Consider the following 21852-nt stretch of genomic DNA (forward strand, 5'->3'; position numbering starts at 1 on the left):
CACAACATTGGAAATCAACTATACTTCAATAAAATCAGTTAAGAAATCAAGACTCAGTGAAGTTAAAGGGACATGGCTAAATGCTGTACAATGCATTGGTTTCAGAACCTAGACCCCAACCCATCACATGTAATTCCCCTTCTGTGGGTTTCTCCTTTTTGCTGCCTCAAAAGTTTAAGATGTGGCCCCTACCACGAACAGACTTTTGTAATCTCTTAAAGGCATAAGACATATGCATAAAACAATTAAAGAATAACAAAAATACAATCAATTGCAATATAGGTCTTACAGCTGAAGGGTAGTTTGGAAGGTCAACAAGGTGAGAAATCACAGGCTAGAGGATGTGGATGTTTTATTAAGAACAACTTTGAAAATAGCTCTGAAAGATAATTAGGCTTACAAATTTTTTCTTTGGTTCCTAAAGTTCATGTTGGCTTTGTCCACATTCATCAGGGCCTTTTGCTGTCTTTTATTTCTTTCTAGTTTTACTACTACTCATACTGGCCAATAGGATGCAAGCATCTAATTGCAGCAAATTCTTATACATTCCAAGTGACCCCCACAAAACAGGTTGCCATGGTAACCAAACAAAAAGGGATTGGAAACAGAAGTAAAGTATATTTACTTAATGTCTGATGGGCTCTCTGCGCAATTTTCTTGAGACCTGTTGCTGGCTTTCTTTTAGGTTTGGGTGCCAGTCACCACTTACTTTTTAAGCCGTTAAAAGATTAAAAACTTTATGTGGCCTTTCTAATATAGAAAATTGTACTGAGCAGTAACGTTACCAACATTTATTTTTAAATATATAAATCTTATTTAGAAGTGTTGATTTATTACATAGAATTAACACAGGAGCTTACAGTTCTTGTCAATGGAATTGAAGTGAACAGAAGGTTCATTTGATGATGATAAAGAGTCTTTAAGAATGCTACAAGAAAGGGAAGTGACAGTAGATTTAAAATAATTTTGTTAAAGGCCCTCCTATTTGTTTTGCCACATCAATAATAAAGATGTTCACTAACCAGTTGAGATAGAGACTTCATTGATAATTATTTTATGTAGAAAGTCTTAATTAATAGACCACATAATTAACAATTTATCGTGTTCTGGCTAGTTTTAATCCTTTGGTGAAGGAAGATTTTGACAATGAAACAAAGTCATTTAGGCTCATAAAATAAGTCTAACATTTTCTGAATTGGGGACTAGGACCCACTCTCTACATCCCATCCATTGTCTTGGTACCTCTTTGAAGTGCAAAAACATCAGAATTTCAAAGGCAGTCCAGAAAGATGGCATCTGCAGCTTATGGCCAACTCTGGAAACGTAGACAAATTTGCTAGGGGTGTTGGCATAATTGATTTGTCATTTTTAAATTTATTTATCATTATTTTTATGTATTTTTACTTATTTTAAAATTTATTTTGTTTTATTTTCTAGGCCACACTGTGTGGCATGCAGGATCTTAGTTCCCCCACCAGAGGGGGCACCACCCATGCCGCTGCATTAGGAGCTTGGGGCTTCCCTGGTGGCTCAGACGGTAAAGAATCCGCTTGTAATTCCAGAGATCTGGGTTCAATCCCTGGTTTGGGAGGATCCCCTGGAGGAGGGCATGGCAGCCCATTCTAGTGTGCTTGTCTGGAGAATACCCATGGACAGAGGAGCCTGGCGAGCTACAGTCCATGTGGTTGCAAAGAGTCAGATATGACTGAGCACGCACCCATACCTTCTTTGCATCTTTTTAGGTTAGTTCTCTTATTCTAGCAGCTGAGCATATGATTCTTGGAGCAAGATTTTTCTTCAGTGAAGGGATTTGCCCCTTAGGAGTAGAGATGACACAATGCCAAGCTAATTCTGCTCTAGGGTCACAAGGGAAAAAGGTAAAAAAAAAAAAAAAAATACAAGTTTTCCCAAATAAATACCACTTGCTTGGAACAACAATAACAGAATACACAGAAGAATGTTCATTATGTATCTGTATTAATGCCTTAAATGTGATCTATACTATTTTTGTACTTTGGGATGAATATCTATTCCCTCTGCCTTCCAAACTGGGCTGTTTATGTGAAGGATGGTTATGCAGCCTTCACCAGCATCATCAACATCTGGCTACTATGTCGCCACAAAGGAAGAATTAGAGCCAACGTGAAGTCTAATTCCTATTTGGAATGTTTCCCTATTGCAACCTCCAATTTAGTCATTCTTTGGAAAGGAGGTGGCAAGTTTGAGTAAATTTTGGAGTTAAGATCCAATAAGAACAATGGTCAGTGAGCTCCAGCATAAAGGTTAATGGAGGCAGATTTTATTCTGAAGAGACAGATTGGTAGATACATTCTTAAGTTAAAGTCCCTACATGTGTTATCTAGTTCATGTAAGAAAAGGACAGGTTTTAACATCAAAGGAATGTTATAAAGAGTTCTTTACTGAAGTTAGGGAGATTGGGAGAGTAACTTTGTCCTTTATCTCCAGTGAAAAATGTAGACTGGTGGGGGGAAAAAGGTTTCTGCTAAATTCTTTCTGATTTGCTCAGCAGCTGCAAATTGATATTGAATTTTCCTTAACTAGAATTCATTCATTTGTTCCATTTCTGTCCAGTGAGCAAAAATGCTCTACAGCTTTTCCTGGGTGTAGTCTTAATTAATAGTCTCAATAATCTGAAACATTTATTTAGAGTCTTCAATAAGTGACCTAAAGATAGTTTAGAAAATCACTCCCTTGGCAACAACAACCTCCCCTCCTCTTACCAAGCAAGAGGAGCAACCCCCAGCAGCCTTTTCCTGATAGCAAAAAGGGGTTAGTGGAACGACCTCAGCTGCTTTCCGTTTTTTCATTTGTTAATCCGAGTCTGCTGAGCCTTGTCAGTAAGTCGCTTAAGTGTCCAAAGGAATCCCTGTATTTCCTCAGCTTCCTCTCTCCCAAGGGACCCATTATCTCTGTTAGCCTGCCATAGAGAAAGAAGATGTTCGTGACATGCTCTAACTTCTCTGAAGTCAAGGATGCCTTCAAAGTGAAGTTTGGGTGGTTGGGGGAGGGGAAGTAGCGCAGGGGACAACAGGGAGGAGGGAAGGAATTGTAAGCAAAGGGACAGCTGGGGGATTGGCCGGTTCTTCTGGGCATTCTGTGAAGCCTCTTTGGAGGCAGTGAAGAAAGTAAAATTCAGAGGCATCTTTTAAAAAATGCTGTAAAGGTTCTGACTTCTTAAGCTGATCTACATAAGGAATAGAGATGAGAGAAATAATGCCAGTCAGTGGGCCAGCTATGAACCCAACCCTATTTTCACTTACCTTTGCTATTTTTTAAAGGGACCATTACATTCTCTATTTGGCAGTATACCAGAGGAACCAAAACAGGAGAGCTACAGGATCACATGGGGCTTCCCTGGTGGCTCAGATGGTAAAGAATCTGCCTGCAATGCAGGAGACCTGGGTTCGATTCCTGGGTCAGCAAGATTCCCTGGAGAAGGGAATGGCAACCCACTCCAGGATTCTTGCCTGGAGAATTCCACAGACAGAGGATCCTGGTCGGTTACAGTCCATGGGGTCACAAAGAGTCAGACATGACTGAGTGATTCACACACACACACACACACACAGTCAGACACGACTGAGCGATTAACACACACACACACATCCCATAACATGGTTGTGGTCCTGGACCAAGACCTAAGTAGGTTCCCTCAAATGCTATCCCAGTTAGAGGAGTATGGATTCTAGAAACACCTATTCTGACAAGAAGCCATAGATTAAAAAAAAAAAAATTTAAGTTTACACCTTAAATAGCTTCGGGTTAAATGTGATTAAGGAGGGAAATTATGAAGAGAGAAGGCAGGAAATTTTTTTCTCAGTGGACTTGTATTTCATTTCTAAAACTGAAGCAGTTGCTTCTCTTACTAACATGTCATGCAAGTATTTTCTTAGGGAATTGGGGACAAAAATTCCAATTCTGAGCAATAGAAGATTGAAGACTAAGTGACTTTACTATTTTAAAAATAACTTTTTCCAAGTATAAAAACAATCTATGTCCATTATAAGAAATTAGGGATGAATTAATGAGTTCCACACTGGGGAAGATGTGATGGTAAGATTCTCTATTCATTTTTTAAGAGTGAAAAAATGGTTTGAAAGAACTGAGGCAGTTTTCATATGTTTGACTTGTAGGGAGGGGCCAAGCAGAATGTTGAGCCTTCCTGCAAGGCTGAGGTTGCTCTGATTATGACCTGGCTCAGAAGACTGTCACAAGGGTTTAAGGATTAAGAATCTGGGAGGCAGCAGTGTTTCTAGTATTAGATACATTGGGCCCATGGTGTTAGTAAATTAGATTCATTTGGCCCACCCGCCCCAAATTAAAAATAAGGTTTACAGCTGAGAAGGGGTATATTGACAAAGCAATCAAGCCAGGAGACTGGAAAACAAGTCCCTGAGCTGCTTCCCTGAAGGTGTGGGGGTGGGGATATTTATGGACTGAGAAGGGTGGTCTTAGGGGAAGAGGGGAAGTTGATTGGAGGCAGGGGAAAAGGTGAGGTAATTGGTGTTCTACACAGGTGTATCTAGATTAGATGTTTCTGCATATCAAAATGCAGGCTCTGAGCCATGATTGGAGAATGGAGTTTTCAAGTCCTCTGATGTCACCAGGTGAGGGTTAAGACGTCTGCGCAGGCTCAGTTTTGGGGCTCGTGGTCTCAGCCTGCCCCAGCTGGCCTGCATTGGACAGGAGCTGACTACAGGTTCCTGTAATCCAAGTGGACTGTATGAAGCTGGGAAGGTACGCAATTTAAGAGAAAAAAGAAAAGGGGGGGAAAAAAGCTAAGTAAACTGAGGTTAATCAATGAAGAAAGGATTTTAACAAGCTATTCCCTTCTCTGTTCTGTGAGACAAGCTTAAGAATTTCTGTTATCAACTTCTGTTAACTCTATAGGTCACTGTTTCAGTGCTGTGGTTCGTCTTGGTGTCAAGTTTGAGTGATGGGGGACTTAATTTTGGACTATTCTGGTGAGTGGGAATGCTGTGTGTTTGTGAATAATTTGGAAATCCAGGGGTCGTCAAGTGAGTTTGGAAAAAAAGTTGTGAACATCTTAACTGGTTGGTTCCTTTTATGTTTCTTCTCAAACATACCTGCTTAGAAGGAAAAATTAGCTACTTCAACTTTTTTTCTTGTATCTTTCATTTGCCCTGACTAGGGAAAGAGGTGCTGCAGACTTGGTTTGGTTATCATACCTTCAAAAATTAGCTGCAATTCAAGATGTTTTCTTATGAGAATTAGCACCCAGGGCCATAATGTAACATCTGTTTTGCATAATCAAAATATTCCTGTGCTGAACTAAAATGGCCTTTTAGTGCTTTGGGGGTGTTACCTGAGGCAATGCTTTATCTGTTTCTATGAGAAAAGGGCTTTAAGAAAGCTTCTCAGACGAGGGTGTAAACCTTAGAACAATTGGAAACAAGTCGTACCCACTTCCTCTCCCACCAGAAGGTCTTCTGCAAGCTTGCCCAGGAACCAGCAAGGGAAGGAGACGTAACTACACTTTCATCTGGAGGTTGGAAGCTGGAGAGGGGATTGAATTGCCAGTGAACTTTGCACTGTGATTTCATATTGAAGTGGCTGCATCTGTGCCACCTGTTGATGGCATGATGGGAGCATTAGTCCTGGCTCAGCCTCGGCACCATTGATAACTCTGCTTAACATCACCCCGGGGGAGGCTTTATTAGAAGACCAGTCACTTTGCCTGGGCAATGGTGTACATTGGTGCCCCATTCAACCCTTTTTTCCGACATGAGCACATTTGAATGGGCCACCGGTGAAGCCATTCAGTGAGAACATGCAACCAGGGTTTCTGGGTGGCCTGGGGCTGAGCTGAGAATTCTTGTTAATGGACTGTGAGACTTAGCCTATTGAGGTACATGAACTCAGTGACCAAAGAAAAGTGAGACAAAGATATCCCTCACAGGAACATGTAGGTCAGAAGTGGACAAAAGCAGACATGGACCAGTCAAAGTTTTTGATTACTGAGCTGAAAAGGGAACACGGATCCCTGTGGGGTTGCTCCGCTAGAGCTATTTGACAGAAATCTCAAAAATGCCCTCACTCTCTGAGAGGAAGGCATTTACCAGAATTGCAGGCGGTGTGTGAAGTTATTTTAAAAATGTTTTCTCCTTCCACTTGTCTTTGTGGTAATTTCCTATTTGGCAGTACTTAGAAAAGGCCCCTGATAACTAGAATGAGAAGAAAGGGTTGCAAAATTGACTGGAAAAAACATGCTTAAAAGTGAAAGATCATGGGCAGCATTTCCAATGTCGCTGGTACTCTGAATTATTTCCAGGGTCTAAAGAGACCAGAAAGTGTGCTTTGGGAACCAGAATTTGTGCATGTTTAGTATTATAACTTTAGTAGATTTCATTTTTACTCAAGATATAGGATAAAAAATATATCGTTTTGAAATTTTGCAAAAAACACAAAAGAATAACTGAAAAAGCTTAAGGAGTCATTTGCGATCTATCTACATGATTAATTATAATAACAGCTTGCTTAATACTGATTAACCCTACACTGTTGCTTCTCAATTCTATGGGAGAGACATTCGTCCTGTATTTAGATGTCATCAATGTAGATGTCTAAAGAACTAATTCTCAGATGCATGTGAAATTTGAAAAGTGTTCTGTAATTTTTTCAAGATGGTATTTTAATAACATATGAATACTTTATTCCAAACCAGCTTTATTAAAATGATTAGAATTTTTACAACTTTTTGAGATAGCAATATGTTTTAAAATATTCAGAATTTTGGTTTTGTGAGATTTGGGGAACCTAGTAATACCTGTAATCTTGTTCCATAAAAGGAGCTGAGAAGAACGTGTGTGTGTGTGTGTGTGTGTTTTAAATCCTGTCATAAGTAAGGGAATGATTTTTATGCGGGAAGTATTCTATTTTAAAAATGTGACTGAATGACTTCTCTGGTGGTCTGATGGTTAAGAGTCTGCCTTGCATTGCAAGAGATACCGATTTGATCCCTGGTCTGGGAACTAAGATCACAGAAAGAGCAACTAAGCCTGCGAGTCGAAATCACAACAGAGATCCCATATGCTGCAATTAAGACCCAGTGCAGCAAAATAAATAAATAAATGTTTAAAAAAAAAGTGGAACTGAAGGAAAAGGAAGAATCATACCTTGAGATCACATCCATTGAGTTATATACCTCGAGTCATATCCATTTATACTGAAACAGCATTTTATGAGGGTGGGGGCTTCTGGGTCCATTTAGCCTATTGTAGCCATAGTATGATTGAGGCCTCCAGAGGTTTAGTAGTTTGCCAGAGACCCACTCAGTATCTGGACTTAAAAGTAGCACTTCATCTCGTGGGAATTGTTTCATTGCAACAGTAATAGATCTTTCTTTGTTAAAGGCTAGAATCCTTACATTTAGAAGCTGTTTTACCTCATATTGGGATTTCCCTGGTGGCTCAGATGGTAAAGCATCTGCCTACAATGCAGGAGACCTGGGTTTGATCCCTGGGTTGGGAAGATCCTCTGGAGAAGGAAATGACAATCCACTCCAGTACTCTTGCCTGGAAAATCCCATGGATGGAGGAGCATGGTAGGCTGCAGCCCATGGGGTCGCAAAGAGTTGGACACAACTGAGCAACTTCACTTTACCTCATATTGAGTTGACTAAATGTAAAATTGATTTACATGCTATCTATATTTATATGTCTGTCTTGGTTATGATACTTTTGTTATATGTTTCCTAAACTTTCAAAAAGCACTAGTAAAAGATAACAACAATTTCAAAACTCCACTTTTCTCCCCAAAACCTTTGTACCAGTTTTGCTTTGCCCCTTTTATTTTTAAAGCATTTCTAAAATCAATTCCCTTTCTTTCCACCTTTGTATTAAGAAATCTTTAGCTTCCTTTAGGTATATACCCTGTCTAGGTTACTTCTGTTTCTTCTCTGTCTGCCTGTGTGTGCGTGTTCAGTTGTGTCTGACTCTATGCAACCCTGTAGCCCGTCAGCCTCCTCTGTCCATGGGATTTTCCAGGCAACAATACTAGAGTAGGTTGCCATTTATTTCTCCTTTAAGCCACTTCATAATGTGTGGTAAAATTTGTCGATCTCTGTGATTTTGTCGATCGACAATTTTGTCGATCGACAATTTTGTCGATCTCTGTGATTCAGAGCAAGTTGTCTCTGGAAACGCTTCCGTCTGGGTCCTCCGTTGCTTTCTAGAGAAGGGGTCTAGAATATACCACCCCCAAATATGCCACTTTGGCATAAAGATTATTTTGTGGCAGTTGAGGAAGTCACAGGAAATGTTCTCTACCATAGTCCCTCTGGCCTGAAAAAGAAAAGGGCATAAATCTTCCTTTGTAAACATGGCATAAATTTGTAGAGGCGTCCCCTCTCTTACACCACCAAGATCCTGAAGGCAGCTCTGGGTGGGTCTTTACAATAAACCATGTTAAACAGCCAGCTTCCCACAACTCACCGCTCCTGGGAGCTCTTGCCTCCTTTTCTGTGTCTAGTCACTCCTCCACAGTTTTATTCTTTGTTAAAATGGTTGAGAAGCATTCCCCTCCCCTGTTTGCTGCTTTCCATTTTAACTTTTTCTGTGAAGCCCTCATGTCTGTAAAATACTAACATCTATAAAGTTTGTATGCCTTTTCTCCTGTTCCCTTTTTTCTGTTTGATTCACAGGCCCCCATGTTCGGAATCTGAGAGGATAGAGGAAAAGTTTTTTCTTTCCCTACACTAGGTAATCACTAAATTTTCTCTTCGGTTCCAATCAAGCCTGTCATATTGCTTTTTCTCCTCCAGTTTCCAACTCTTTAGTACATTGTTGTTGCATGTTGTCTTACCCAGCAGTTTTCCTCTCATTTGCATCCTTTTCAGTTCACTACAGTTCAGTCGCTTAGTCATGTCCGACTCTTTGCAATCCCACGGACTGCAGTATGCCAGGCTTCCCTGAACCAACTCCTGGAGCTTGCTCAAACTCATGTCTGTCGAGTCAGTGATGCCATCCAGCCATCTCATCCTCTGTCATCCCCTTCTCCTCCTGCCTTCAATCTTTCCCACTACCAGGGTCTTTTCCAAGGATTCAGTTCTTTGCATCAGGTGGCCAAAGTATTGGGGCTTCAGCTTCAGCATCAGTCCTTCCAGGGAATATTCAGAGTTGGTTTCCTTTAGGATAAACTGGTTGGATCTCCTTGGAGTCCAAGGGACTGTCAAGAGTCTTCTCCAACACCACAGTTCAAAAGCATCAATTCTTCAGCGCTGAACTTTATAGTCTAACTCTCACACTCATACATGACTACTGGAAAACCTTTGTTGGCAAAGTAGTCTCTGCTTTCCATTATGCTGTCTAGGTTGGTCATAGCTTTTCTACCAAGCAGCAAGCAACTTTTAATTTCATGGCTGCAGTCACCATCTGCAGTGATTTTGGAGCCCAGAAAAATAAAGTCTCTCACTGTTTCCATTGTTTCCCCATCTATTTGCCATGAAGTGATGGGACTGGATGCCATGATCTTTGTTTTTTGAATGTTGAGTTTTAAGCCAGCTTTTTCACTCTCCTCTCTCACTTTCATCAAGAGGCTCTTTAGGTCTTCTTGATGAGTTTGATTAGTTTTTCTTTTCAGTTAAAAATTTTAGATCTCAAATGCCTTATTATTAGCTAGAAATGTCTTGGCAATGAGTGGATGTGATCCCACTATCATGTCACCTCTGTTATTTTTGGAGGGCATGTCTTATGGTAAAAAGAATGGGAATTCATTTGTAAAATCTTAAGCTATCTTTTCTACAAGCAATAAAGTCTTTGGGTTTTAAAGGACAATGGCTTTAGATATCTAAATTTTGTTTGAAGATACTGTTAAAGCAAAGTTGAGATGAATCAGTTGATTACTGTCTGGAAATTTTAAATCTTTCTCACACATCAATTAATGGGTATAAGGGTTAGTTTGGGTTCCATATCTTTACTTTTCCATATAAGAAACTGCTGGGTTTGGGTTTATTATATTAATAATATAATAATAATTTCCATTTAGCAATGATACTGTGTATGAAGAACTGAGTTAAGCATTTGACATACATTCTGTTATTGAATCCTCATAACAATCCTATAAAATAAGTACTTTATCATCTCTGTTTGACAGACAAGGAAAACTTGAACTTTGAGAGGTTAAATGACTTGCCCATGGTTACCTGGCTATTAAGTGGGAAATTGAATAGTTTTTGGAAGTGGTCTCAACCTGGTTCCTTTGAAGAAACAAGACCATCATTAGTAATTATATCTTACTATGCTTTGTGAATGTCTTTCCCTTTATACTTTATTGATGACACATGGTACTTTTCCAGCAGTTCAAGGTCTGTAAGGGCACAGCCAAGGGCAGGGAAATGGTACTTGGATAAGTCATATTACTAGGGTTGCAGCTAAGATCTACAGCCAGAGGGGCCACTGTGGCTGGAGGATTGTGGGAAGGGGCATACTCAGCATTCCAACCAATGCCTCGGTACTTTTTATTTGAATTTCTTCTTCAGCATCGGCCACTGGCTAGATGTATGTGCTAACATGTTCTTATTCTCATATTCTGATGCTCACTGATTCTGATTTCTGATCTCACACTTTTCCATTTCTTTTAGAGTTCAAATGGTCTGCTTTCTGATTCAGTTTCTCTAGGAAATATATGAAAATATTTTCTGAATTGTAGAAGTCCAAATTATCAAATATTGCAATATTATGGTTACATTTCTGCTGTTTATATGATTATTCTGCTGTGAAGCCTCACCCAAACTTCTGGTTTAGGAAAAGTCACCTTTACAGTTTTCATCAACTGAAAAAAGAGCCATATTAGGTGTAATTATAAATTTTGATAAAGTAAAGCATAACTGTGTCGCATTTTAGGTTAACAGATGGGGTTCAGGACATGCTGCTGCCAAATATGGTATTTTGTCATATTGAGTATTTTAAACTGAAGGAATTTGAGAAACCAGCATGTGCAAGAAGGACCTTCTGACCTTCCCCTGAAGTAGATAAAAAATTTCATATTAGAGATGCCCTCATTATATCTGGAGGAAAGGAGCATCCTTATCTCTTAAAATCTAGGGACCAGAGAGGATTCTGAATGAACAATTATTGCTAAGCTTCCCTATCTACTTGCTTCATGCCCTTTGCCCTCTGCTGCTTTTTCATGACTTTCTGCTCTTCATCAAACCTAATATAAAAATGCTCAGGTTTAACCATTTCTTTGGGTCTTCCTTTTGAAGGTTCCCACATCACATGAAAAGTATGCTAAATAAATTTGTATGCTTTTCTTTTGTTAATCTTAAAAAATTTTTTTTTTCTGCGTGAGTTAAACTTCATTACAATATTCTTTATTTTTGTGGATGACTCATATGGATTCGGGAGTTGGTGATGGACAGGGAGTCCGGGCGTGCTGCGATTCATGGGGTTGCAAAGAGTTGGACACGACTGAGCAACTGAACTGAATATGGATTTATATCACTTATTTAAAAAAAGTTTGGCCACACTGTGCCACGTGTGGGATCTTAGTTTCCCCACTAGGGATTGAACCTGTGCCCCATGATGTGGAAGTACAGGGTCTTAACTGCTGGACTACAGGGAAAGTGAAGTAACAGTTGTGTCCGACTCTTCGTGACCCCATGGACTGTAGCCTACCAGGCTCCTCCATCCATGGGATTTTCCAGGCAAGAGTACTGGAGTGGGTTGCCATTTCCTTCTCCAGGAGATCTTCCTGACCCAGGGATTGAACCCGGATCTTCTACATTGTAGGCAGATGCTTTACCATCTGAGCCACCAGGGAAGTCCCTGTTAAATCTGTCTTTTGTTACAAGGGTCCCAGTCAAGAACTTAGAAGGGTAGAGGAGAAAGATGTTTTTCTTCACTGATACAACCTACATAAAAGTCTGACAGATTGTCTGAAATTGGCTTCTACTCTCTCTCAGGAGACAAGAGGCTAAGCATTGCTTGTATGAGAAGGATGACATCAAAATGCAAACCCAGCTTTACCTTACACACCAGCTTTCTCCAGAGAAGGTAGAAAGTTGGCAGCAATGGCTGGTGCCATTTCACTAAGGAGATACACAAACAAAACATGAGCTTTTACAATCACCCTAGGAATTAAAAAAAATCTTGAGGCCAGGGTCCTACCCCAGACTCAGTTCAGTTCAGTTGCTCAGTCGTGTCCGACTCTTTGAGACCCCATCGACCGCAGCACGCCAGGCCTCCCTGTCCATCACCAACTCCCAGAGTTTACTCAAACTCATGTTCATTGAGTCGGTGATGCCATCCAACCATCTCATCCTTTGTCGTCCCCTTCTCCTCCTGCCCTCAATCTTTCCCAGCATCAGGGTCTTTTCAAGTGAGTCAGTTCTTCGCATCAGGTGACCAAAATATTGGAGTTTCAGCTTCAACATCAATCCTTCCAATGAACACTCAGGACTGATATCCTTTAGGATGGACTGGTTGGATCTCTTTGCAGTCCAAAGGACTCTCAAGAGTCTTCTCCAACATCACAGTTCAAAAGCATCAGTTCTTTGGTGTTCAGCTTTCTTTATAGTCCAACTCTCACATCCATATATGACCACTGGAAAAACCATAGCCTTGACCAGACGGACCTTTGTTGGCAAAGTAATGTCTCTTTTTAATATAATGTCTGTACCCCAGACTAACAACTAAATAAAAATATTTGGAGGTAGAGTCCAGGCATCAGATTTTTTGAAAAGCTTCCTGAGTGATGCCAATGTATAGCCAGGGTTGAGAAGCACCGGTCTAGCACTGCATGTAGATCAGAAATCACCATATAACGTGGTACAAGGTCCTTTGGGAGATGGAGATATTACAGTTAAGACTTGGACCTTGCCTTTTAATGTGGTTCAAAACACTCCTGCCACAAAAATGGTTACTAATAATGCAGTGCGGTCACTTGTTATTAGTAACTGATTGGTAAGTGAGAGAGGTTACCACAGAGTATGCAGTATGTGATGGAGACTAAATAGCCTCCAATTCCTACCCTCATCCTTCTGGGTAATAATAATCACTGTCTCCTGTGTGCCAGATAGTTTATCTGCCTCATTTCATCTTCTCAACTGCTTATCACTTAGGTGGTGGTCTCATTTTACCGCAGAAAACTAAGGCTTGGTGATACTGTTACTTGTGGAAGGTCTGAGCAGCAAGCTTGGAAGGTAGGTCTATGGGGACCAGCATCCATGCTCTCTAACCATTAAGTTGTACAGGTTGGTCTTGGTAGGTGCCTGGTCAGTAGCAGTTAGGGTGAGCTATGTGCCATAAAATGTTTAACCTTTTATACATTTACGTTTCTTGTTTTTAAACTGTGTATTTTGAGGAATTCCAAACCACAGGAAAGTTGAATGAATAGGACACCAAATGCTGTATAAATCCCTTTCTGGAATTTATTTGATTGTTTTCTCATTATTAGATACAGATTAAATATTCATGGCAAGGATACTGGATAGCTGGTCTATAATTCTTAGTGGATCCATCAAGAGGTTCATATCAGATTGTCCCACTATTGGTGATGCTAAGTTTGGTCATTTGGTTAAGTTGGTATCATGCCTAAAGTCCCTGTTGTACAGTTAACCTGTGTGGTGATATTTTAAAACCAATAGTTTTTTACGCTTTGGTTTTAGCATCTGTTATGATTTTTTCACTGTGGGTTGAAAATAGAGATTTTCTATTTCTATCATTTTCTTGACATTCATTAGTTGGCATATTAGTTGCCTCAGGCTACCACAACAAACTACCACCGCTTGGTGGCTTAAACAACAGAAATGTATTTTCTCATGGTTCTGGAAGCTGGAAGTCCAAGACCAAAGTCTCGTCAGGGTTGGTTTCTGGTGAATCCTCCCTCTGATTTGTAGGCAGCTGTCTTCTCAAGGTGTCCCCCCGGCCTCTCCCGTGGAGGGAGAGAACCCTTTGGTGTGTCTTCCTCTCCTCTTCCTACAGAACACTAGTCCTGTAGGATCAAAGCTCTACCCTTGTGACCTCATTTAACCTTAATTACCTTCCTACAGGTCCCGTCTTCAAATACAGTCACACTGGGACTTAGGGCTTCAGCATATGGACTTTGGGTGGGAGACAATTCAATTATAACAGATAGTGTTCTGTAAAACTGAGCTTTCTTCTCCCCACCCCTTCCCTCCTCCTCTTCCTTCTCCACCTCTACCATATTTTCTCCTTCTTCTGAGTTTCATGATGGATTCATTGAGTTATTTTTCATCAACTGCACTATGACCTGTTTCTGTCATTTTTCACGGTGATCAAATTGTCCAAGATGTGGCCAGTGGGAGGTTCTTCAAACTAGCCCCAGTATGTTTCCATATGACTCTATCGATGTTTAAGCACTTCCTTCCTTTCTTGAATAAGATATTCTAGTCTACCTTGTGTTTTTCCTATCCCAATCATTTCTGGAATCAGTCATTTCTCTAAGGAAACCTTGTTCCTTTTGGTGGGAGATGGTATTTAGAAACACTGTCTTTGAGCTTATGTTGCTAGCTCTGATTACCTTGTGAATCTGTTATTTTTAATAGATTTCTCCATATGGTAGCTATAAAAACTGTACCAAAAAAGACTTTATTGAATTAGAGATTAACTCTTCAAGAGTACAATCAGGCATTTAGTAACATTTGAAAAGCCTTTGAGTGGCTTGGAATGTAGCATGTACTTAGTAAATAAATATTGATAAATGAGTGAATAAATGGCCTTGAATTGTGGGGTTTGCTTAGTTTGCTAGGAGGAGAATTTGCCCAGGCTGTAGTGAGTGGAGGAGATTGACATCATTCCTTGTATATGTATTTGTATATGCATCTTATCTGCATTTTTTCAGTCTGTAGCTGTCTCTCCTGTTAAGAAGAAAAATCCAGATTCCTACCTCCAGACCCTTTATAAGCTCTTGTAGCTGTTTCCCCAGGAAGTGATTCCTTGGAGCCTCTAACTTCTCACCAGTGGTTCTCAGAGCATCCCTTCAGACTTCTAGGGGGATGAGATAACTTATCCTGAAAAGATACTTGAAAAGAAATACTTTTTCCTAGTTTAAAAAAAACAGCTAGCTAAGGAATATTATTTTTTCACAGATGAAGAGAATCGAGTTAAAATGAAGCTAGGAATACAGATTTCAGAGCTCTTGAGACTCTCATATATTTAATATCTATCCCGAGGAACAAGGATTCAGTCACAACCACTCTTTAAGGATCTATTTACTGTCAAAGTGTAATTGGATTTTGATATAGCAGTTCATTTTAGTGGGGGTGGGCAAGGGAAGGTGATTACAAAGTAACAAAATGTAAGTGATGGTACCTTTGATTTTTTTTTTTTTTCTTTTCTGCTCCTGGATCTTAACAGATACTGGGAGTAAACCCCTTATCCCCCACAGTAGTCTTAGAAAACAAGGCATACACTTCAACTACTTCTGCTGTGAATAATCCATTGAAGCCAAACAGTATTATACTAGATTCATCAGTGTTCACACAAAGGTCATATCCGTACATATTTCTTTGAATTTGTGGGACGCATATGGTGTACCACTTCTATAGAAGAAATATTTTCATTTTAGAATTCAACTTTTGTAACCTTTGGCAACATGTAGTATCAATGGCTCTTTGTTGTTCAAAAAAAAAGTAAAACTGTAAGCTATCCCCAAGGATATGCAGGGCGTTACTATAGCAACAGAATCTGCCTCCTAGCACCACAAGAGAAGCTATGAATAAAAGATGGTGTTCTAAGGACAACAGAATAGAAGAGGTTGTTTCGATCCTTCTAATACCTGAAATTTGCTGTTATTTTGTTAAATGCAAAATAAAAATCTTGGGCAAAGGCCCAGTTCACTAAAGGGATGAATTTCTATATTGTACTTCAGATGTCATGGGGAAAAATATACACTTTCTGAATAGAGTCAGGCCATGGTAGGAGGACCAGGAAAGGGCCGAAATGTTTGATTTATGTTTTTTGTTTGTTTGTTTAATTTTTTACTTTGGATGAAAGAATTCAAAGAAAAACATGCTACTCAGACATACAGAAAATAGGACTATTTAAAATTTGACCAAACATAGTCTTTTTGTTATTTATAAGTTTTTTGGCCATGCTGCACTGCATGCGGGATTTTAGTTCCTTGACCAGGGATTGAACCCATACCCCCTACAGTGGGAGCATGGAGTCTTAACCACTGGACTACCAGGAAAGTCCCTGGTTCTATATTTAAACATAGCAGACTTTACGTAAAATATAGGACAAAACAAAGTACTGTAATTTCAGCTTGCACTGTCTGTTCTGAATCCAGTTATTTTTATGTGTACCCACTTTGGTCACTGAGTTCTAGTTCCTAGTGATTTCTCCATAACTGCCTGCTGCTGCTGCCAAGTCTCTTCAGTCGTGTCCAACTCTGTGTGACCCCATAGACAGCAGCCCACCAGGCTCCCCTGTCCCTGGGATTCTCCAGGCAAGAACACTGGAGTGGGTTGCCATTTCCTTCTCCAATGCATGAAGAAAGTGAAAAGTGCCTATCTACCTACTAACCTAGCTATGTTATATTATACTGGGTATTTTAGGACCCATATCTTAGGATGATGGATAAAGGTTTCAGATGATGCAGAAATAGAGAACTTTGACTCTGTCTCTCTCTACCCACCAACACACCTACATACATGTATATATACATGTATATTTTCACAACTATCAGTTCAGTTCAGTCGCTCAGTCGTGTCTGACTCTTTGCAACCCCATGAATTGCAGCACGCCAGGCCTCCCTGTCTGTCACCAACTCCTGGAGTTCACTCAAACTCATGTCCATTGAGTCGGTGATGCCAGCCAGCCATCTCATCCTCTGTCGTCCCCTTCTCCTCCTGCCCCCAATCCCTCCCAGCATCAGAGTCTTTTCCAATGAGTCAACTCTTCACACGAGGTGGCCAAAGTATTGGAGTTTCAGCTTTAGCATCATTCCTTCCAAAGAACACCTATATATCACATTTAAGTTTTAAGAAACATCTTTTTTTATTGTGTGAAGTTATTGGTGGGTGAACTGTTATTCTGAAAAGAGGTAAAGAACTCACTCCTCTCTAATGCTGATTTTCAATATATGAAGAGCTAAATTAAATTATTGCAGAGATGTGACTTCCCAGGTGGCGCAGTGGTAAAGAATCCACTGCCAATGCAGGAGACGGAAGAGACGCAGGTTTGACCCCTAGGTTGGGAAGACCCCCCTGGAATAGTAAATGACAACTCTCTCCAGTGTTTTTGCCTGGAAAATCCTATGGACAGAAGGGCCTGGCAGACTACAGTCCATGGGGCCACAAAGAGTCAGACACAACTGGGCATGTGTGAGCACACATGCAAGTGTGATTATCAGAGCAAAGGGGCTGCCATGGACTGGATTATTTCTCCCCCACCCAAATTGATATCTTGAAGCCCTAACCCTGAATGTGACTCTTATTTGGAGACAAGGTGTTTGTGGAAGTGATTAAGGCTAAGTGAGGTCATAATGGTAGGACCCTGATCCAATAGGATTAGTGTTCTTTAAGACGAGAGACCAGAGCTTTCTGTTTGTGTGCATGTACTGAGGAAAGGCCACGTGACCACACAGTGAGAAAGCAGCCATCTGTGTCAGGCAAATAGGCCTCACTAGGAGGTAACCATGTTGGCATCCTAATATCAGACTCCCCATCTCCAGAACCATGACAAAATAAGCGTAAGCCATTTAGTCTGTGGCATTTTGTTATGGCAGCCCAAGCCAGCTGATACAGACTTAAAAACACTTGTATGATTACTTAATTTTCTTTTAGAGTCAGAGGTTAAAGGGGGGCAGGTATGCACATGATTCTCAAAGTTTTTCTAGGACTGGTCTTTTGTTACTGTTACCTTAACTTTACATAATTTGGAATCTGAAGGTTTCTAATACAGTTATTAAATGTGTTTAAAAACACTATTTTGGCTATGAAACCTAGAAAAATAAGACCTTTTGTTTTAGTTGCAATAATTTTCCCACTTATTTTTGTGGCTGGATACAATTGCAGAAGCTTAACAAAAAGGCAGCATTTTGTTTTTCAATTCTATCTTAATTTAGGTGCTGATTGACTACATTTGGGAGGATGGATTAATAGACTCTATATTAGTACTAATTTTATGAGAATAGATTCTGGACAACCACTGTCAAAATTTCAGAGATCTTTTTTCCTGTTCAGTGTTTTCCTTTCCTTGGATCTCCCCATAAGTCAAAAGCTCCAGAGATTTTTTTTGATTAGCAAGGAGTCTATTCAGTTGAGCTGGTTATATGTCTTGGTTGTTTCTCCTAGTCTTGAAATTAAGTGGTACACTAAAATGTTAATATTGAGGGGTGGGAACATAGATTATTCTTTTTTCTCCTGCTTTCCCACTTATTTTCTAAATTTTGTATAATAAACATTCATCATGAAAAATAATAAAGTTGAAAAATAAGTGTTAGACGAACTTGTAAAAATCCTGTCTTCTTTGAGGAAGAATTTTAGATGGTTTACAATAAAAAAACATTTATACAATAAAGCTAGATGAGCTAGGAATTAGAAATCTAAAAGCATGAAAAAAGGAAGTAAATACTCTAACCGTGAGATTTAGTATGGTTATGGTAATTGAACATTAAATTTAGCTCTGAGCTTCTTTATATCCAAGAAAAAAATGGTGGATTAGAAAATGATCATTATCTGATCAAGAGAAAGCATATCATCTAAGTATACTTAGTGAAAGGACATTTTTTTGCTTGTTAAACTCCTAAAAGGAACTTTTCATAGTATGTTTTATTTGTGTAAAACATAAAAAGTATTTTTATATGCTTGTAAATATAGAGAAAATGTTTGGAAGATACTCAGGAAACTATTGATGGTAATATTAAGTTGCCTGACACTTTTGCTGCCTAGCATGCTTTCCCCTTACTTTGATAACAGTGTCCCTCTTCCTTAAGGGAACAGCTCCCCTTCTATTTTAGTCATGAGTTTCTAAGCACTGCCAACTGCAGATACTCCTTTGACCCAAACCAAGCTAATCAGAGCATATCCCTGGGATTTTTCTAAGGGAGAAAAAAACATCCCTTTTCTCATTGGATGACAGTGATGCAGGGTATGTTCCCTTAGTCATGTGAAGCCCTGTTCTTCACCACCCAAGATAACTAAGAATAACTAATGTGCATGTCGAAGCAGAGACCAGAAGCTCACACCCCAGGCTCATTCCCTGAGGCCTTTGGTACCACTCTGGTTTCAGCAGTGTTTGCTTTGATTTCTTGCCTTATCCCTAGCGGCCTTCCCTTCTTCTCCGGCATTTAACTTCCATCAAATTACAGATCTGTCACTTACAATAGAAAGAATCTTGACTACTTGAATACCCCTGGGAGTTAGAACTGTGTGGGCAAGAAAAGAAGGATACGGGAGCTTTTATATTGCTTGGGGGAAAAAAACTTTTTAAAAAATAAGCACTTACTGTATTTGTAATAAAAATCCTACTGGAAATAAAGGCAGGAAAAATGTATCATGAAAAAATTTGTATAGGAGACATTGAACAATACAGAAGACAGTATCTCCAGAAAAGCAAATGCACTGGGCCTTATTCAAGTGTCTAGTTCTTATGCTGAGCTTTGTTGCAGTCTGGGAATAACACTGGAGTGGTACTTGGTAGAGGAACTAAGCTAATGTGGTGCTCCATTAATACTAAAGTAGCCTATGGAAGGCTTAGAGGCGTGGACAGAGGACAAATCTCAGGCGTTAGCCTATCAACCTAAGGGCCTTGACTATTCCAGGTGAACTTCTGTGATGAGAAGTTAAGTGTGCATATACTGTTGATGGCAGAACGATATGCTTTGGATTATAGATGAGCAGATGGCGGGGTGACATCTTATGAAAGATAAAGATAATGCTCAATTGTGTTTTTACCAGAATGAAAGGTCAACTCACTTGCAAATGGAGATGGGTCATGAAGGTCCCTGAAGCTGAGGCCAAATTTTCTTCAAGAGGCAACTTCTCATCTGCTTAAGTCCTTGAATGTACTTTACTGAGACCTTAGGGTAACGTAAGATGGATACAGCATGTCATAGGGAAAAGAGACTGGAACTAGTTTACACTTCCATGTGACTCACTGACACCTACAACCTTAGCAATCTCCCAGGGCTGGGTTCCCCTTGAGCAGCTATAGATCCAGAGTTCCAAATGCCTTTTGACTAATCTGTCTGCAAGTACTTCTTAACTCAGTATATGTTCCTGAACACCTGTCTGTATTCCTTTATTCCCTCTCTAGTTTTGTTGTGCAGTTGTGTCTGACTCTGTGTGTGTGTGTGTGTGTGTGTGTGTGTGTGTGTGTGTGTCTGACTCTTATGACCCCATGGACTGCAGCATGCCAGGCTTCCCTGTCCTTCACCATCTCCCTCTGTCTTTTTAGGGTACCTCTATCTATCTAGTCATCCCAGCTGGTAACCTGGGAACCATTCTAGATTTCTCCCTTTGTCTCACTACGAGTATATAATACAATTGCCCCTCTCTTACAATTTAGAGATTTTGTCTTCCCCATTCTATCTTCATGACCTCTGTTTTTGGTTCTGTGCTAATTATTTGTCATCCAGTTCCAGTTCAGTCACTCAGTCGTGTCCGACTCTTTGCAACCCCATGAATTGCAGCACGCCAGGCCTCCCTGTCTGTCACCAACTCCTGGAGATTACTCAGACTCATGTCCATCGAGTTCGTGATGCCATCCAGCCATCTTATCCTCTGTCGTCCCCTTCTCCTCCTGCCCCCAATCCCTCCGAGCATCAGAGTCTTTTCCAATGAGTCAACTCTTTGCATGAGGTAGCCAAAGTACTGGAGTTTCAGCTTTAGCATCAGTCCTTCCAATCAACACCCAAGACTGATCTCCTTTAGGATGGACTGGTTGCATCTCCTTGCAGTCCAAGGGACTCTCAAGAGTCTACTCCAACACCATAGTTCAAAAGCATCCATTCTTTGGTGCTCAGCTTTCTTCATAGTCCAACTCTCACATCCATACATGACTACTGGAAAAACCATAGCCTTGACTAGATGGACCTTTGTTGGCAAAGTAATGTCTCTGCTTTTGAATATGCTATCTAGATTGGTCATAACTTTCCTTCCAAGGAGTAAGCATCTTTTAATTTCATGGCTGCAATCACCATCTGCAGTGATTTTGGAGTCCCCAAAAATAAAGTCTGACACTGTTTCCACTGTTTCTCCATCTATTTGCCATGATGTGATGGGACCAGATGCCATGATCTTCGTTTTCTGAATGTTGAGCTTTAAGCCAACTTTTTCACTCTCCTCTTTCACTTTCATTGAGAGGCTTTTTAGATCCTCTTCACTTTCTGCCATAAGGGTGGTGTCATCTGCATATCTGAGGTTATTGATATTTCTCCTGGCAATCTTGATTCCAACTTGTGTTCTTCCAGCCCAGCATTTCTCATGATGTACTCTGCATATAAGTTAAATAAACAGGGTGACAATATACAGCCTTGACGTACTCCTTTTCCTATTTGGAACCAGTCTGTTGTTCCATGTCCAGTTCTAACTGTTGCTTCCTGACCTGCATACAGATTTCTCAAGAGGCAGGTCAGGTGGTCTGGTATTCCCATCTCTTTCAGAATTTTCCACAGTTTATTGTGATCCACACAGTCAAAGGCTTTGGCATAGTCAATAAAGCAGAAATAGATGTTTTTCTGGAACTCTCTTGCTTTTTCGATGATCCAGTGGATGTTGGCAATCTGATCTCTGGTTCCTCTGCCTTTTCTAAAACCAGCTTGAACATCTGGAAGTTCAGTGTTCACGTATTGCTGAAGCCTGGCTTGGAGAATTTTGAGCATTACTAGCGTGTGAGATTGGAG

General features: G+C 40.2%; 1 long non-coding RNA gene across 2 annotated transcripts in view; it reads left to right on the top strand.

Annotated features, from left to right (window-relative positions):
* The first annotated feature begins 4669 nt into the window (after window positions 1-4669).
* LOC138984399 (uncharacterized) overlaps window positions 4670-21852 on the top strand; it is a 355695-nt gene continuing 338512 nt past the window's right edge. For both annotated transcript variants that reach the window (XR_011461664.1, XR_011461663.1), the window contains exon 1: window positions 4670-4758. This is a non-coding gene — a long non-coding RNA (uncharacterized lncRNA). The remainder of the gene's footprint in view (window positions 4759-21852) is intronic.

This window comes from Bos mutus, chromosome 21, assembly GCF_027580195.1.
Source record: "Bos mutus isolate GX-2022 chromosome 21, NWIPB_WYAK_1.1, whole genome shotgun sequence".
In the NCBI taxonomy this organism is placed as follows: domain Eukaryota; kingdom Metazoa; phylum Chordata; class Mammalia; order Artiodactyla; family Bovidae; genus Bos; species Bos mutus.